The sequence below is a fragment of the Palaemon carinicauda genome, chromosome 19, assembly GCF_036898095.1.
Source record: "Palaemon carinicauda isolate YSFRI2023 chromosome 19, ASM3689809v2, whole genome shotgun sequence".
In the NCBI taxonomy this organism is placed as follows: Eukaryota; Metazoa; Arthropoda; class Malacostraca; order Decapoda; family Palaemonidae; genus Palaemon; species Palaemon carinicauda.
The window spans coordinates 5,550,234-5,557,733 of NC_090743.1; the positions used below are offsets into that span (position 1 = coordinate 5,550,234).

Here is a 7,500-nt window from a genome sequence, read left to right on the forward strand (position 1 = left end):
TATATATATATATATATATATATATATATATATATATATATATATATATATATGTATATATACAGATATATATATATATATATATATATATATTATATATATTTATATATATATATATATGTATATGTATATATATATATATATATATATATATATATATAAATTATATATATTTATATATATATGTATATGTATATGTATATGTATATATATATATATATATATATGTGTGTGTGTGTGTAAGTATACTTATTTATTAATTTTGTATATATCTGACACTTGCTCTTTATCATATAGGGGAGATAAGAAAAACAGGTGAAACTTCTCGTACTGAGAGTAAATAAATAACACCATCAAATAATGAGAAATGATACCACCTACCCCACAACTAAAACGACGTTTTGTGATTGGTTAAAAATATGAAAAAAAAAGGTTCATCAAGAAAGACCTTGCCCCTCTCCCCCCCTCCCAAAAAAAAAAAAAGTTTCCAAAACTGTTTATAAAAAACATCAACTACTTCATTATTATTATTATCATTAATATCATTATTATTATTATTATTAGTAGTAGTAGTAGTAGTAGTAGTAGTAGTAGTAGTACTTACTTAGCTACAACCCTAGTTGGAAAAGCAGCATGCTATAAGCCCAGGGGCCCCAACAGGGAAAATAGCTCAGTGAGGAAAGGTAAAAAGGAAAAACAAAATATTTTAAGAAGAGTTACAACATTAAAATAAATATCGCCTATATAAACTACATAAACTTAACAAAACAAGAGGAAGAGAAATTAAATAAAATAGAGTGCCCGAGTGTACCCTCAAGCAAGAGAACTCTAGCAACAATTATAACAATGATGATAACACATTACCCTTTGAACTAAAAAGATAAACTCTGAAGTGCTAAACTGTTCAGTAATTGGGACATTCGGTAAAAACAATAAAAAAAACCTGATTAATATGCAATGAGAAATTCCACATGGACCAAAAATAAATTGACTCGATAATAAGCTATCTGATCATTGATGTAATCGCTTGCATAACCATAACAAAATAATGTTATCAGTTTATCTCACTGATAGAGAAATACCAGACGGATAACACTGGGCAGGTATTCTCTCGATTATGATCAGTCTTAAGCATCAAAATACAATTTTTGGAATAAGCAATTATCATTTGATTGCAGTGTAGGTATTTAAGCGTATATCGAGCCCTATTTAAAAGGCCCAAATGTAAAATATGTTAACAAAAGGAACTGGAGAGAGAGAGAGAGAGAGAGAGAGAGAGAGAGAGAGAGAGAGAGATGTATATATATATATATATATATCTACACACTTATATATTGTACATAAGTATATATAAACATAAATACATATAAAAATTTACATACACGGGTCTACATATATATGCTGTATACATATACGAATGTGTATATGTATGTATGTATAGCATATGTTTTCATACTTATACATGTATGCATATATGCATGTGTGCATATTATACAAATAAATATACACAGGTTTCCTCAACCAATTCCAATTGTCCTTATGTAAATAAAAGCAAAACTAACAAATACGGATTGGAAAAGGGATTATAACATTATTAACGGGACCCAAATCAATTAGCCAATCATGCTTAATTTTCCCCAAAAACCTAATTTAAGAAAAAAAATCAGGAATTCTTGTTAATCACATCAGAATATAAAAAAAAAGTAGAAATAGGTCAAACTAGTGGGGAAGTGGGAAAGTGAAGTAGGAAAAGGAAAGAGGGAGAAGGGAAGTAGGAGAATGAGTAAGGTGGGGGGGGGGGAGAGGAAAGGAGGAAGGGGAGGGAGGAAGGGGAGGGAGGAGTGGAGGATGAAGGACGTGGCAATTCGAATCCTCCAGACCAATGAAACTTCCGCTATAAAATCGATCAGAATTATTTCAGTTTTGAGCTTTATAATTAACATAACATTTGCATATATCACCCTAAACACGCACACTGTATATATATATATATATATATACTGTATATGTATATATGTATATATATATATATATATATATATATATATATACAGTATATATATATATATATATATAGCCTATATATACAGTATATATATATATATATATACTGTATATATATATATATATATATACATATATATATACATACATATACTTTATACATATACATATATATAAATAAAATACATATATATATATATATATATATATACACACATATGACTATATGACATGTGCACACACAAGCCTATCAACAAACTAATAAACTTAAAACGCTCGTTTGAATAAACTCGGTCAACCTTCTCCTCATCACACGTGTGTACTCCGCGATAAATTAATCAATAGAACATCTGACTCATGAGCTAAATCTCTCTCAGTGAATCATGCAAATCTCCAAGAAGTCGAGAGCAATAAAAGAGCAATAGGAAGTAGGATAAGAGGAGAGAGGCCTGCCATAGGATAAGAGGAGAGGCCTCCCATCATCTTTAGTGTTGCTATCATATTTCAGTGTTGCTATCATATATTAGTGTTGCTATCATCTATTAGTGTTGCTATCATCTTTTAGTGTTGCATCATAACAAAAAAATAAAGCTAGTACTTCACTAAACCACTCAAATTTTAGTGTTGCTATCATCTTTTAGTGTTGCTATCATATTTTAGTGTTGCTATGATCTATTAGTGTTGCTATCATCTATTAATGTTGCTATCATCTATTAGTGTTGCTATCATCTATCAATGCTACTATCATCTATTAGTGTTGCTACCATCTAGTAGTGTTGCTATCATCTATTGGTGTTGCTATCATCTTTTAGTGTTGCTATCATCTATTAGTGTTGCCATCATCTTTTAGTGTTGCTATCATCTTTTAGTGTTGCATCATAACAAAAAAATAAAGCTAGTACTTCACTAAACCACTCAAATTTTAGTGTTGCTATCATCTTTTAGTGTTGCTATCATATTTTAGTGTTGCTATGATCTATTAGTGTTGCTATCATCTATTAATGTTGCTATCATCTATTAGTGTTGCTATCATCTATCAATGCTACTATCATCTATTAGTGTTGCTACCATCTAGTAGTGTTGCTATCATCTATTGGTGTTGCTATCATCTTTTAGTGTTGCTATCATCTATTAGTGTTGCCATCATCTTTTAGTGTTGCTATCATCTTTTAGTGTTGCATCATAACAAAAAAATAAAACTAGTGTTTCACTAAACCACTCAAATTTTGGTGTTGCTATCATCTATTAATGTTGCTATCATCTTTTAGTGTTGCTATCATCTATTAGTGTTGCCATCATCTATTAGTGTTGCCATCATCTATTAGTGTTGCCATCATCTTTTAGTGTTGCCATCATAACAAAAAAATAAAACTAGTGCTTCACTAAACCACTCAAAATCAGTGATAACTACATTATCGTACTTACACCTTCTTCTTCGACTAATGTTGCCACTCTGCCGGGCTGAAAAAAACAAAATAGGACAAAGGGTCACTTCTCCATCAATTATGCAATACTAAAAGTTAAAAATGTTTATGAGACTAGCATATGTTAACACAGACGTTTAACATTCACTATGGCTAAAGAAGCAGTTTTGAATGGATGCATTATGAGCAATTCGATAAGATAATCGAAAGTAAATGGGTGAGAAACAATAAAAAAAGGATTAATTAAAAGATAACTAAATTGTAACGTGGAATATTCTCCCAGATGAAACTCAATGAATCCTACCATCGATCTCCAGCTAGTTGCCATCGGCCGCTTGCTGACCTGCAAGCAATACGAAGGCGAATTCAAGCCTTCCTCCCTATCACACACCAAAATCCTCCCCACGGAGATCAAAAGTTACTTAAATCAACCTAAGCTTCAGTGATGAAAAGGGCCTCACCTTTCCAGGAACGCGCGATGCGTCGAGTTTCCTTGCCAGAATCTCCTGACGTAGTGTTCGAATGTAGCCGACGGCCGCAGCTCGTGGTTGGAAGCCCGGATGCCAGCAGAGGGAACCGTATCCGAACACCCAAAGGCTTCTGTTTTCTTGGCTGCCCATCGTCTCAGGTCAGAACGAACGTAAAACACAACACTTAAAAAAATGTCCTTATTTCCGCAACAATCTGCTAGAAGGCATCACTATCACGAGGGTGATTGTACACACTTGTCCTGTAAGAAAGTAATGTTTTCCTTTATAGTATAACAGCACAGCTTATCATTCACGACTAAATAGCTCCCTTCCTAGTTGCTAAATGAGGACAACCTGTTCTTTTGCTAAACTTTGTATCCAGACACACACACACAACACAACACGACAGCTAGAGAGCGACACGCGATCAGCTGTCTTTAAAGCCTCCGACCTATTTCCTGGCATCGTGGCAATGAGATCTCAAGTGGAGACTTTTATTTTCTTTATCTTATGTTTCTTCGCTTTGCTTATACCCAGCTTTTAAAGACTACATATTTAATGATTGTATCTTTTATAATATGCTTATTTACCTCTTACAGATAAGAGTTCGTCAGAGAAGCGTAATAAAATCTTACATTAAAAACAAAAGGCAGCTATGCTAAACGAGGGATTTTCCTAGATTTCTTGACGTCACGAACAACTCGAATGAGAAAGCCAATCGCAACGCGCTTTAGGAAGAAACTCGGTATTCATTGGCGCGCATCTCCTGCAAGGGCGTCTGCGCATGATGCAATCTTTCCCCGGACTTTCGTGAAGGGTTTCTCCCCAAAGATAATAAGGTAGAGAGCTGTATAGATTTGTAATAAAACATAATGAAAAACCTTCTAGGCGTAACTGAACCGAGCCGGTTTTACAAAGAGTATTGATTCATTTCCATTTGCTTTAGCGAGAGATAGGCGATAGGAAATATAACAAGTGGCAACATACAAAACGTTGTAATTTTTACAAGCGAGCATGCGCGCACACCCACCCACCCTGACTCTCTCTACCTTGACGGTTAATGAGATCTCTTTGATGGTATATATTCCTAATAGGATGCTTTTAAGCTTACAGAAGGCCGTAGGCGTCAAGGTTAGGTTTTGAAAAAATCCATACAGATTGGACACTTGTAGGTGTTCCCAAGGTGACATTGAACTACTGTGCTCTACTGCAGAGGCAGGTGTTATAGACAGCACATGGTCTAGAGGGTAAATATACTATTCCTTATAATACTCTTCGCCAGTTAAGGAATATATCTAACTCAATTTAAAAAGACGAAAACAATTATAACAGTAATAATGATATAACTGACTAACATCACAACTATTTGCTAAGAGATTGACAGTTCTCTGACAGACTTGGGTATAGGGTGGGGGTATGTTTTCATAGCGTGGTTTTTTGTTGGTAGATGATGGCACCCAACAGTCATGTATATACCCTGGTGGCACTTAGCAGCTGCTGCTGCGGGTTCCCCACACAAAAAAAAACCTTTTACTTTCTTTCCTGGCCACAAGGTCAAGCTGTGCAGCAAACGCACACCACAACTAGTAGTGGCCAGTAGAACGTACAGTCGCTCCACCCTGTATGCATAATCAACTTTCCACTCTGAACCCTTCACCTATTGACTCCTCTTCAAAATACTCGATTATTCTTTTTATGACATTTCTTAATGGAACTTCACCCAATATATATATATATATATATATATATATAAAATCCACTCTGACCCCTTCTCTCATGCTCAAAATACTCTATTATTCTGTTTATGACATTTTTTAATGAAACTTCATCTTGCAAAGATAAAAGAAAAAAAAATTCCATTCTGAGCCCTTCTCTCATGCTCAAAATACTCTATTATTCTGATTATGACATTTCTTATTGAAACTTCATCTAAAAAAAAAAAAAAACTTTCCTCTCTGAGGCCTTCTCCCATGCTCAAAATACTATATTATTCTTTTTATGACTTTTCTTAATGAAACTTCATCTAAAAAAAATAAAAATTTCCACTCTGAGCCCCTCTCTCATGCTAAAAATACTCTATTATTCTCTATATGTCATTTCTTCATGAAACTTCATCTCAAAAAAAAAAAAACTTTCCTCTCTGAGCCCTTCTCTCATGCTAAAAATACTCTATTATTCTTTTTTAAGAAAAAAAAAAGAAAAAAACACTCTGAGCCCTTCTCTCATGCTAAAAAATACTCTATTATTCTCATTATGATATTTCATAATGAGACTCTTCATCCAAAATAAAAAAAATAACACTACACTAATAACATTTATTGCCCTTGAAAAGGGACGCAACAATTTGCAATAATATCGCAAGCTACATTGAGCCCACTCACTGGGAACCTTATCTGCATGTAAGAAAATTAAAAGCAATTGCAAACACAGTCAATTGATTAGTTATCGACTGACACAGTTGGGTTTTCACAATCATACCACTTGAGATATTCTTGCAATCAATTCTGAAAAAATTTAGCTGATTCATCCATTCTTTACATCATTATTTACTAAGCTTTTTAAAATAGACCAAATACACTATAAGTAAAGTTAAAAATGATTATGTAAAAATACTATGATATATATATATATATATATATATATATGTTATAAACTGTAAGATTGTAAATGTGTATTTCATATTATTATTATCATTACTAGCCAAGCTAGAACCCTAGTTGGAAAAGCTAGATGCTATAAGTCCAAGGGCTCCAATAGGGAAAAATAGCTCAGTGAGGAAAGGAAATAAGGAAATAAATAAATGATGAGAATAAATTAACAATAAATCATTCTAAAAAAAGTAACAACGTCAAAACAGATATGTCCTATATAAACTATTAACAACGTCAAAAAGAGATATGTCATATATAAACTATAAAAAGACTCATGTCAGCCTGGTTAACATGGAAACATGAAAAGATAAAAAAAAAAATCACTAAGATTTAGGTATACACGTACATACAAATTTATATCCGGCAATCAATTAATTTATTAAAGGAATATTAAGAGTTTTTAATTAATAATCAAAAGTTGTATAGTATGAAATAGAGGGATTGTAGGTACACAGTGTGAGTGTATGTTGAAAGCGTTGAGGATGTATTCTATAAAATGGATGGAGAGAGAGAGAGAGAGAGAGAGAGAGAGAGAGAGAGAGAAAAGTGGTTACAGGAGAGTAAGAGACAAGTTAAATGTTCGGAAATAAACTGGCCTAGCAGGATAGACACAAGTAGACCAAATATCACTAAAAAAAAAAAAGCAGGCAGATGCAATTGATAAAATTGGCATTTTTCTTTTCTTTTTTTGAGAAAAATTTCTCATATAAAACTAGCATGTCCAAATGAGATGATCCAAACAGCAATTATTCAGAAAATAAATGAGTATTACTCTGATAGAATTTTTTTTTTTTTGGGGGGGGGGGCAAAACAGATTATTATAGGCTTAACTGTTTAGTCTATTCAGACATATTTAATATATCTAGAATGTGAACGTATTCGAATACAACCACTGATTATATATGTGAGTTCTCATTTCGAATGATTTCTGTAAATAGTAAACTCTGGATA

General features: G+C 32.9%; 1 pseudogene; it reads right to left on the reverse strand.

Annotated features, from left to right (window-relative positions):
* LOC137658127 (putative glutathione-specific gamma-glutamylcyclotransferase 2) overlaps positions 1-4,341 on the reverse strand; it is a 48,454-nt pseudogene extending 44,113 nt beyond the window's left edge.
* Between the last annotated feature and the right edge of the window lie 3,159 nt (positions 4,342-7,500).